This window comes from Pseudophryne corroboree, chromosome 4 (genome assembly GCF_028390025.1).
Source record: "Pseudophryne corroboree isolate aPseCor3 chromosome 4, aPseCor3.hap2, whole genome shotgun sequence".
NCBI lineage: Eukaryota > Metazoa > Chordata > Amphibia > Anura > Myobatrachidae > Pseudophryne > Pseudophryne corroboree.
This window is the reverse complement of record NC_086447.1, coordinates 790,429,163-790,441,449: the sequence shown is the minus strand read 5'-3', so window position 1 is coordinate 790,441,449 and position 12,287 is coordinate 790,429,163. Positions and strand designations below refer to the sequence as shown.

General features: G+C 46.5%; 1 long non-coding RNA gene across 2 annotated transcripts in view; it reads right to left on the bottom strand.

The window, feature by feature from the left end:
• Window positions 1-419: 419 nt before the first annotated feature.
• The window catches only part of LOC134911773 (uncharacterized), a 119,318-nt gene continuing 107,450 nt past the window's right edge, over window positions 420-12,287 (bottom strand). For both annotated transcript variants that reach the window (XR_010176834.1, XR_010176832.1), the window contains exon 4: window positions 420-561. This is a non-coding gene — a long non-coding RNA (uncharacterized LOC134911773). The remainder of the gene's footprint in view (window positions 562-12,287) is intronic.

Below are 12,287 nucleotides of genomic sequence, written 5' to 3'. Positions count from 1 at the left end.
ATTTGTGATTGCTCCCGGATGACTGCATCGGCTGCCCTGCTTTTAATCCAGTTCTTTTCCCAGGTGTATAAAATGTGAAACATAGCTTATTCAGTGCGGCTTAGTTTTGCTTTGTATATGAACCCGCTAATACCCGCAGATCTCTAATACATATATTTATTTATACTGAGAATCACATAATTCGCCAAACACAATTTGTTATCAGTTTTATGTTTGGGAGCGTGAGAATTCCACTTTACACTCAAAGTGGACAGTTAAAAACATGTTCTACAAGTTACAGGGTTTGGTTTATATAGTCTCCCCAGAGACTCTACTTCATCTTTTATCATCAGGGTAACAGCTTTTCTAGACAAAAAGCCACAATCTCCAATGGAAATGATCTCATTCATGGGGATCTGCAGGGAATACGATTTAGCCTATTGTTATTGAAAATATTCCTTTAATTCATGTTACAATCATTAATCAAGAACATCAATAAAATATACAAAGAAAAGTTAAAGCCGCAATGCGATTCAGCATTATGTCTTCATCTCGTTTATTGTCTGCAGTTGGAAGGGAAGACTATAAAAAAGAAAATAAGTTACTGGGACTGACAGTGACAAATCCCATGTGAAGCTGAGTTTGATCTGTGGATATCATCACTTTTTGCTTCCCTAATTGCTAGCAGGAGTTATGTAAACAGTTTTATTTTTGTCAAAGTAGAATTAACGCTAAATGTTGCTAGAGTATCTTAGATAGGTTGTGACTGTCTTATAGTGCTACTATGAGGCCTGCAGGATATACTGTGATTTACAGTCCTTTGTAAAGGAGACATAATCTCATTGCCAGCCATATTGTGAACCCATTATTTTAGAGATGTGCGGCGGGCACTTTTCGTGTTTTGGTTTTGGTTCTGGTTCCATGCTTGTGTTTTGGATCTGGATTGGTTTTGCCAAAACCACCCTTTCGTGTTTTGGTTTTGGATCTGGATGGTTTTTAAAAAAACATAAAAACAGCTAAAATCACAGAATTTGGGAGTAATTTTGATCCTACGGTATTATTAAACTCAATAACATTCATGTCCACTCATTTCCAGTCTATTCTGAACACCTTACACCTCACAATATTGTTTTTAGGCCAAAAGGTTGCACCGAGGTGGCTGTGTGACTAAGCTAAGCGACACAAGTGTGTGGCACAATCACCTGGCCCATCTAGGAGTGGCACTGCAGTGTCAGAAAGGATGGCAGATTTAAAAAATAGGCCCCAAATAGCACATCATGCAAAGAAGTAAAAGAGGTGCAATGAGGTAGCTGTATGACTAAGCTAAGCGACACAAGTGTGCGGCACAAACACCTGGCCCATCTAGGAGTGGCACTGCAATGGCAGACAGGATGGCACTTAAAAAAATTATGCCTCAAACAGAACATCATGCAAAGAAGAAAAAGAGGTGCAATGAGGTAGCTGTATGACTAAGCTAAGCGACACAAGTGTGCAGTACAAACACCTGGCCCATGTAGGAGTGGCACTGCAATGGCAGACAGGATGGCACTTTAAAAAACTAGGCCTCAAACAGCACATCATGCAAAGAAGAAAAAGAGGTGCAATGAGGTAGCTGTAAGACTAAGCTAAGCGACACAAGTGTGCGGCACAAACACCTGGCCCATTTAGGAGTGGCACTGCAATGGCAGACAGGATGGCACTTAAAAACATTAGGCCTCAAACAGCACATCATGCAAAGAAGAAAAAGAGGTGCAATGAGGTAGCTGTATGACTAAGCACCTGGTGTTAGGGTCTCCTGCCCTGTGCTGCCACGTCGTCATGGCAACCGGGAGACAAGTGCTAGCGGAGTGACCTGAGCGCAGCTGATACTCCGGTTCGGGTCTTTTGCTGTGCAGTGGTTATAGGCTCTGTGCATGGCAGGGGATCCGGTGCTGGTTTTTGTGCTCACAGTCTGTGAGGTCTGAGTGGGGCGTGGACAGCACCTGCTTTATAAGGCCTCTTCTCAGGGTAAGCAGATGCTGCTGAATCTTTGTTGGTTAGTCAGTTTCTGAAAGTTAGCCAGTACTGTGTAGCTTTGTATTTGTTTGTTGCTTACTGCAAATAGGCCTGGGGATTTGGTATTACACTCTGCCAATCCAGACCTAGCAGTAAGACTGGAGTCAGTCGTTTAGCTTGCTGGGGTTCTGTTACTACTCTGTGAACTTAGCAAGTTTGCGGCTGTATTCTAAGACTTGCCTGTCTAATCCTGTCTCACTTTGCTAGGTGTCAGGGGTCAGTTTAGTGGCAGTAAGCTGAACCTGTGCACTGCAAGTGAGAATTAGGATTGCGGAGACTCTCCTTGTGTCTATCATTCCATCTCTGACCAAGGAGTTTACTGCCACACCCGTTGGTAACCCTTTAGGGTTTTGCTGTTGCCCTTAGCAACAGCATTTCGGGTTCTCTACGTATTAAAACACAACATCTTGCTTTTCTCATCTGAGCAGTTCTAATACAAGGGAGATACCCAGTTCCTTAGCCTCTGGGCTTCTCTGTTCACTTTGTGTGTATTTTGTTACCCTATCACCTTCTGTGTACGTTATGTCATATTCCCCAGTCTGTCTGTAAGTCCATTTGTTTTGCATAACAGTTCAAACACCAGTACATTCCTGCAGGCACTGGAGTGCATAACAGTCCTGACACCAGTACTTTCCTGCAGGCACTGGTGTGCATAACATATTCAGCAGCCTAATACTCCTGTTGAAATTTTGTGGGAATATGGAGCATACCCCTCAAAATACGTTGCAACAGGTGGTCGATCAGGTGCAGGTCCTGACTCGACAATTTAATGATTTGTCCATTAAAATGCACACCTCCCAGGCTGCTGGCGGAGCTCCCGCAGCAGCAGCACCTGCAGGGGTTAAGGAGCCGAAAGTAAATCTCCCGGATCGTTTTTCTGGAGATCGCTCGCAGTTCTTTTGTTTCAAGGAGAGCTGCAAGCTATACTTCCGGCTTAGGCCTCAGTCTTCTGGGTCGGAGATTCAGCGGGTGGGCATAGTGATTTCCTTGCTACAAGGAGACCCACAGGTCTGGGCATATGGGTTGCAGCCTGACTGTCAGTCGCTTAAAAGTGTTGATGCTTTTTTTACGGCACTGGGCATGTTGTATGATGACCCTGACAAGACGGCCTCAGCCGAGGCTCAGATTTCGATCCTTAAGCAAGGGCGAAGGCCAGTTGAGGTTTACTGTACGGAGTTTCGGAGGTTGGCCCATGATACCCAGTGGAATGACCCAGCCCTGAGACACCAGTACCGAAGAGGTCTTTCTAACCAGATAAAGGACCAACTGGTACAATATCCCTTGCCTGATAGCTTGGATCAGCTCATGCAGTTATCCATCCGGGTGGATAGACGGCTGAGAGAGCGTAGGCTTGAAAGGGAGACTGAGATTTCCTTCCTTCCCAAGGGATCCTCAGACTCTGAGGAATTTTCCGAGGAGCCTATGCAGATTGGGGCTACCCGCCTCTCCTCGCGTGAGAAGACGCGGAGGAGACAGCAGGGGTTGTGTTTGTACTGTGGGAATAAAGGTCATGTGGTAGTATCATGCCCAGAAAAGCCGGAAAACTTCAGGGCCTGAGGGTGATGGGAAATATCCTGTCAGGCCAGAAGTCAGAATTTCCCAAGAAGACTTTTATCATTCCGGTGACCTTGAAGATCCTCGGTCAAACTGTCAAGACTGAGGCCTTTGTGGACAGTGGGGCCGACGGGGTTTTTATGGACCGCCAATTCGCCCTGAAACACTCTGTTCCCTTAGTACCCTTGGCATCGGAAATTGAGATTTGTGGGTTAAACGGGGAACCATTATCCCAAGGTAAAATTACCTCTTGCACTAGCCAGATTTCTTTGTTTATTGGAGCCACACACTCTGAAAAATTGTCCTTTTATGTGACTGTCTGTACTTTTGCCCCATTGGTGTTGGGGTTACCCTGGTTAAGGGCCCACAATCCTCAATTTGACTGGGTCTCTGGGGAGATTCTTAGTTGGGGTACTGATTGTTTCAGGAGTTGCTTGAGCCTTCCAGTCAGGCTCTCGTAGCTAAGTTTGCCAGGATTGCCAGGGTGTTATGCAGATTTTGCGGACGTGTTCTCCAAAAAAGTTGCAGAGGTACTACCTTCCCATCGCCCCTATGACTGTGCCATTGATTTGTTGCCAAATGCTAAGCTTCCCAAGAGCAGGTTGTACTCCCTGTCACGTTCTGAGACTCAGGCTATGGCAGAGTACATTCAGGAGAACTTGGCTAAGGGATTTATCAGACCTTCACAGTCTCCAGTTGGGTCGGGGTTCTTCTTCGTGGGTAAAAAGGACGGTTCGTTGCGACCCTGCATCGACTTCAGGGAATTGAACCGTATCACGATTAAAAACTCATACCCACTGCCTCTCATTTCGGTCTTGTTTGACCAGCTTCGTACTGCCACCATTTTTTCTAAGATTGACCTACGCGGTGCGTACAATCTAATCCGAATAAGAGAGGGGGATGAATGGAAGACTGCCTTTAATACCCACTCAGGGCATTATGAATATTTGGTGATGCCTTTTGGGCTCTGTAATGCCCCGGCAGTCTTCCAGGATTTCATGAATGATGTGCTCAGGGAATATTTGGATAGATTCTTAGTTGTATACTTAGATGACATCCTAATCTTCTCCCATTCCCTGGAGGAACATCGGAAGCATGTACGCTTAGTCCTCCAGAAACTCAGAGACCACCGGCTTGGGGCGAAGCTGGAGAAGTGCGAATTTGAAGTTCAGCAAATCGCATTTCTAGGATATATTATCTCCCCAGAAGGTTTCCAAATGGAGGGTTCCAAGGTACAGGCAGTCCTGGATTGGGTGCAGCCCACTAGTTTGAAGGCGCTTCAGCGTTTCCTGGGCTTTGCGAATTTTTATAGACGATTTATCGCTGGATTTTCGTCTATAGTGGCGCCCTTGGTGGCACTCACTAAGAAAGGGGCGGATGTTGCTCACTGGTCTTGTGAGGCTAAAGCGGCTTTTGCCCGTCTCAAAAGGGCATTTGTTTCGGCCAAGGTGCTGCGACACCCAGATCCAGAGCGTCCTTTTGTGGTGGAGGTGGATGCCTCTGAGATGGGTATTGGGGCAGTGCTTTCTCAGATGGGAGTGTCTGATAATCGCCTTCATCCCTGTGCTTACTTTTCCCGTAAATTTTCGCCTGCCGAGATGAATTATGACGTGGGTAACCGGGAATTGTTGGCTATTAAGGATGCACTCGAGGAGTGGAGACACTGGCTTGAGGGGGCTAAGTTTGTGGTCTCAATTCTCACTGACCATAAGAATCTGGCATATTTAGAGTCAGCGAAGCGTCTCAATGCCAGGCAGGCACGATGGGCTTTGTTTTTTGCTCGCTTTAATTTTTTGATAACATATCGCCCTGGGTCAAAAAACATCAAGGCTGATGCGCTCTCGCGGAGTTTTGCTCCAATCCAGGAGACCACCGAGGAGCCGTTGCCCATTGTTTCCCCATCATGTATTAAAGTGGGCATTACCAAGGACCTCTTATCATTAGTCCTTAGAGCACAGGAGCAGGCTCCTCCAGACCTTCCGGTAGGTCTTTTGTTTGTGCCTCCTAGGTTAAGACAGCGAGTGTTCCTGGAATTCCATGCCAAGAAGTCTGCAGGTCACCCGGGTATTGCCAGAACTCGGGAGTTGCTATCTAGGGCGGTGTGGTGGCCCTCGGTGGCTAAGGATGTGGATCAGTGGGTTCGGGCATGTGACATCTGTGCCCGAAATAAGACTCCTAGAGGGGTTCCTGTTGGCCCATTACATCCACTCTCTATCCCATCTAAGCCATGGACCCACATTTCAATGGATTTTGTGGTGGACTTGCCCAAATCCTCGGGGATGACAGCCATCTGGGTTGTCGTTGACAGGTTTTCGAAGATGGCGCACTTCGTTCCACTGGTTGGGCTGCCATCGGCCAGACGCCTGTCTGAATTATTTATGCTGCATGTTGTGCGTCTCCACGGGTTGCCACTTGATGTGGTCTCTGACCGCGGATCCCAGTTTGTGGCCAAATTCTGGAGGGCATTTTGTTCCGATCTCCAGATTTCTGTCAGCTTGTCGTCGGGCTACCATCCGCAGTCTAATGGGCAGACTGAAAGGGTGAACCAGTCCTTGGAGCAGTTCCTCAGGTGTTATGTCTCCAAGTGTCAGACTGACTGGGTTGCTCATCTGTCCATGGCGGAGTTTGCCTATAACAACGCGGCTCACTCTGCTACAGGGATCTCTCCCTTCCTTTGTGTGTATGGGCATCATCCTAAGGCCAATTCTTTTGACCCCCTGGACTCCACGCCTGGTGGTTCCTCTGTGGTTTCGGTCCTTAGAGGTATTTGGCGGAAAGTGAAGAAAGCCCTTGTGTCTGTGTCATTAGTGACCAAAAGGGTTTTTGATAAGCGGAAAAGACCCTGCAGCTTTAAATTAGGAGACTTCGTCTGGTTGTCTACCAAGAATTTGAAGTTGAGACAGCCATCTCATAAGTTAGGCCCCCGGTTCATCGGCCCTTATAAGATCACCAGGGTTATCAATCCGGTGGCAATTCAGTTAGATCTGCCCCGTTCTTTGGGTATCAATAAAACATTTCATTGTTCCCTTTTAAAACGGGCGATTAGTAATCCTTCTTCCAGTGGAAGACCTTCCCCTCTTCTGATACGTGGCCAGAGGGAGTTTGTTGTTGAAAGGATTCTTGACTCCAAGGTGGTTCGGGGTCGGCTGTCATTTTTGGTGCACTGGAAGGGGTATGGCCCGGAGGAGCGGTCGTGGGTGCGCAGTTGTGATCTTCATGCCCCCAGACTGATACGCTCTTTCTTCTCGCAGTTCCCCGATAAACCCGGTGGTAGGGGTTCTTTGACCCCTCGTCAGAGGGGGGGTACTGTTAGGGTCTCCTGCCCTGTGCTGCCACGTCGTCATGGCAACCGGGAGACAAGTGCTAGCGGAGTGACCTAAGCGCAGCTGATACTCCGGTTCGGGTCTTTTGCTGTGCAGTGGTTATAGGCTCTGTGCATGGCAGGGGATCCGGTGCTGGTTTTTGTGCTCACAGTCTGTGAGGTCTGAGTGGGGCGTGGACAGCACCTGCTTTATAAGGCCTCTTCTCAGGGTAAGCAGATGCTGCTGAATCTTTGTTGGTTAGTCAGTTTCTGAAAGTTAGCCAGTACTGTGTAGCTTTGTATTTGTTTGTTGCTTACTGCAAATAGGCCTGGGGATTTGGTATCACACTCTGCCAATCCAGACCTAGCAGTAAGACTGGAGTCAGTCGTTTAGCTTGCTGGGGTTCTGTTACTACTCTGTGAACTTAGCAAGTTTGCGGCTGTATTCTAAGACTTGCCTGTCTAATCCTGTCTCACTTTGCTAGGTGTCAGGGGTCAGTTTAGTGGCAGTAAGCTGAACCTGTGCACTGCAAGTGAGAATTAGGATTGTGGAGACTCTCCTTGTGTCTATCATTCGATCTCTGACCAAGGAGTTTACTGCCACACCCGTTGGTAACCCTTTAGGGTTTTGCTGTTGCCCTTAGCAACAGCATTTCGGGTTCTCTACGTATTAAAACACAACATCTTGCTTTTCTCATCTGAGCAGTTCTAATACAAGGGAGATACCCAGTTCCTTAGCCTCTGGGCTTCTCTGTTCACTTTGTGTGTATTTTGTTACCCTATCACCTTCTGTGCACGTTATGTCATATTCCCCAGTCTGTCTGTAAGTCCATTTGTTTTGCATAACAGTTCAAACACCAGTACATTCCTGCAGGCACTGGAGTGCATAACAGTCCTGACACCAGTACTTTCCTGCAGGCACTGGTGTGCATAACACCTGGCCCATCTAGGAGGGGCATTGCAGTGGCAGACAGGATGGCACTTAAAAAAAACTAGTCCCCAAACAGCACATCATGCAAAGAAGCAAAAGAGGTGCAATGAGGTAGCTGTATGACTAAGTTAAGCGACATAAGTGTGTGGCACAAACACCTTGCCCATCTAGGAGTGCACTGCAATGGTAGACAGGATGGCACTTAAAAAAAACTAGGCCCCAAACAGCACATCATGCAAAGAAGAAAAAGAGGTGCAATGAGGTAGCTGTATTACTAAGCTAAGCGACACAAGTGTGCGGCACAAACACCTTGCCCATCTAGGAGTGGCACTGCAATGGCAGACAGGATGGCACTTAAAAAAGAAATGAGTCCCCAAACAGCACATCATGCAAAGAAGTAAAAGAGGTGCAATGAGGTAGCTGTATGACTAAGCTAAGCGACACAAGTGTGCGGCACAAACACCTGGCCCATCTAGGAGTGGCACTGCAGTCCCACTGCAGTAATGGTGGATACCGGATGCACGTCTAACACCAGCATAGTTGTTATGGCCTCAGTAATCCGCTTTGCAACATGGTATATATATACGGCAGTATCACTGGAATTATATGGCAGTACCACTGGTCATGTATACGGCAGTATCACTGGATTTATACGGCAGAACCACTGGAATATACGGTAGTATCACTGGCCTGGATTTATACGCCAGTACCATTGGATTTATACGGCAATACCACTGGACATATACAGCAGTATCACTGGATTTATACGTCAGTACCACTGGACATATACGGCAGTATCACTTGATTTATACAGCAGTACCACTGGACATATACGGCAGTATCACTGGAATTATATGGCAGTACCACTGGACATATACGGCAGTATCACTGGAATTATATGGCAGTACCACTGGACTTAAACGGCAGTACCACTGGACTGGATCTATAAAGCAGTATCACTTGATTTATATGCCAGTACCACTGGAATTATACGGCAGTATCACTGGAATTATACGGCTGTATCAATGGACTTATACGGCAGTAACACTGGAATTATATGGCAGTATCACTGAAATTATACGGCAGTACCACTGAACTTATACGGCTGAACCACTGGAAATATAAAGCAGTATCACTGGACTGGATTTATACACCAGTACCACTGGATTTATACGCCAGTACAACTGGACATATACGGCAGCATCACTGGAATTATATGGCAGTAGCACTGGATATATACGGCAGTATCACTGGACATATATGGCAGTACCACTGGACATATACAGAAGCACAGGGACACCACCACTGAACTGATGCAGGACAACACAGCACCACTGCAATGGACTGGACTTATACAGCAGCATTGGACATATGGCAGCAGAGGACACCACCACTGTGAATGGACTGATGCAGCACAAGACACTACCACTGTACTGATGTAGGACACTGAGGACGGAGACACATCTTCTCGCTACACTCTCCAATGCCGGAATGAAAATGGTGGCAACGTGCGGCTCCTTATATGGAATCCAAACCCCGTGAGAATCCGACTGCGGGATGATGACGTTTTGCCTCGTTCTGGTTTCCGAGTCAGGCGGGTAGTGAAATCCGGTAGGGTTCGGGTCTCAGGGAACCCAACCCGCTCATCTCTAATTATTATACAGCTTATGCAGGGCTATTAACCCGGCTATTTACTAAGCCTTGGAGATAAATAAACTGGAAAGAGATAAAATAGCAACCAACCACCTCCTAACTGTAATTTTTCAAACACAACTTGTAACATGGCAGTTAGGAGCTGATTGACTGGTACTTTATCACTCTCCACTTTATCTTTATTAAAGGCTTAGTAAATAGACCCCTAAGGGCAGGGGAGGATTTGGAGCTCGGGAATGTATGGAAGCAGCCCTAATGGGGGCAGGGTTTGATGAGAGGGTGGGGTCTGCCAAAAGGGCGGGATCCCTCCTCATAGGATCTGATTCAGATTTAGATGCAGTTGCGGATTTCCTTGCATCTTTTGCCTCAGTTGCATCTGTGACTTTATGCTGATTCCGCTACAGTGCCCTTCTCTGGTGTGCATCTGTGCATCCAATGTCCTATATTCACCTCTAGTGGTTACAATCACTGTAATTATGTTTTCTGTGTATTTAGATGCCACCATCGGTCACACCATTGAAACTTTTGCAAGCGCTATGCTTTGTGCAGGTTATCTGTGTTTGGCCTCCAAGGTGAGCAATGCAGCACCTCTATATGCAACCACTTTCAGCAACTCGCCCATACTACATAACATCTGCGTCTGATGCACTGGCTTATCTATAATGTGTGCAAGGTGTGCGGTACACACGGGCTTCTGAGTCCAGAAGGGCACACACACCGCACACCCTGCACCCATTTAATTATATTTAGCACTTTGTCAGCTCAGCACTGACTGCAGAGCTGCAGAAATAACTGGGAAAATGGCCACCACACCCATTTTCCGGTGATTCGCATATGCGCAATAGCGATGACCCCAGGAATGCACCAAGGGCGCCATGTTCCCGGAGACTCTGGCATTGCACTAGAGTCTACTGCGATGCGCAGGTCTCCGGGAACACAGCTTGAGAGGAGTGGGCCCAGTTGGAGTCTGCACTTGGGCAACCTCCTCTCTTAAAGCGTCTTTGGTCTGATGTGTTTTTGCAATGGCCGATAGTGCTTTTTATATTTTGCCAAGCACAGCAAATTCTTTGCATAGGGAAGTATATTTAACAAATCTCTCTATAGTAGTTTAAAAAAGTAAAGTAATCTATTTTAAACTTAATTTAATTTTTGCAATTTGTGTTTTGACAATTGAAAGTGAGAGTAAAAATCTGTGATTTCAGTTCATCTGCACGAGTGAGCTGGCTAGCCTATGGGGAATCAGTGGGTTAATCTGCACCACTTCAGCAAGGGTGGAATTAGGGGTGAGGGTGCCTCTAGACACAACAGAACCAGCTGCCTCCCTTACCCAATTGTTTTATTGCTGTAAGCCCTCATTTGATGATAGTCAATTTAATAAAATATTTTTAAAAAGCCACTATGATTTTTTTTAAAATTATGTATACATATTTACTAGTGATGAGCGGGTTCGGTTCCTCGGAATCCGAACCCCCCCGAACTTCACCCATTTTACACGGGTCCGAGGCATACTCGGATACTCCAGTATTGCTCGGTTAACCCAGAGCGCGCCCGAACGTCATCATCCCGCTGTCGGATTCTCGCGAGATTCGGATTCTATATAAGGAGCCGAGCGTCACCGCCATTTTTCACTCGTGCATTGGAAATGATAGTGAGAGGACGTGGCTGGCGTCCTCTCACTTTGTTTCAGAACTTTCAGGGGGCTGCAAATATCTTTATTCTGGGGACCAGCAGTATTATAGGAGGAGTACAGTGCAGAGTTTTGCTGACCAGTGACCACCAGTATTATACGTTCTCTGCCTGAAAAACGCTCCATATCTGTGCTCAGTGTGCTGCATATATCTGTGCTCACACTGCTTTATTGTGGGGACTGGGGACCAGCAGTATTATATAGGAGGAGTACAGTGCAGAGTATGCTGACCAGTGACCACCAGTATTATACGTTCTCTGCCTGAAAAACGCTCCATATCTGTGCTCAGTGTGCTGCATATATGTGAGCTCACACTGCTTTATTGTGGGGACTGGGGACCAGCAGTATTATATAGGAGGAGTACAGTGCAGAGTTTTGCTGACCAGTGACCACCAGTATTATACGTTCTCTGCATGAAAAATGCTCCATATCTGTGCTGCATTGTAGTATATAGTAGGAGTACAGTGCATAATTTTGCTGACCACCAGTATATAATATATAGGAGTACGGTACAGAAGGCCACTGCTCTACCTACCTCTGTGTCGTCAAGTATACTATCCATCCATACCTGTGGTGCATTTCAGTTTTGCACAGTTTGCTGACCACCAGTATATAATATATAGCAGTACGGTACAGTAGGCCACTGCTCTACCTACCTCTGTGTCGTCAAGTATACTATCCATCCATACCTGTGGTGCATTTCAGTTTTGCACAGTTTGCTGACCACCAGTATATAATATATAGCAGTACGGTACAGTAGGCCACTGCTCTACCTACCTCTGTGTCGTCAAGTATACTATCCATCCATACCTGTGGTGCATTTCAGTTTTGCACAGTTTGCTGACCACCAGTATATAATATATAGCAGTACGGTACAGTAGGCCACTGCTCTAACTACCTCTGTGTCGTCAAGTATACTATCCATCCATACCTGTGGTGCATTTCAGTTTTGCACAGTTTGCTGACCACCAGTATATAATATATAGCAGTACGGTACAGTAGGCCACTGCTCTACCTACCTCTGTGTCGTCAAGTATACTATCCATCCATACCTGTGGTGCATTTCAGTTGTGCGCAGTATATATAGTAGGCCATTGCTATTGATACTGGCATATAATTCCACACAT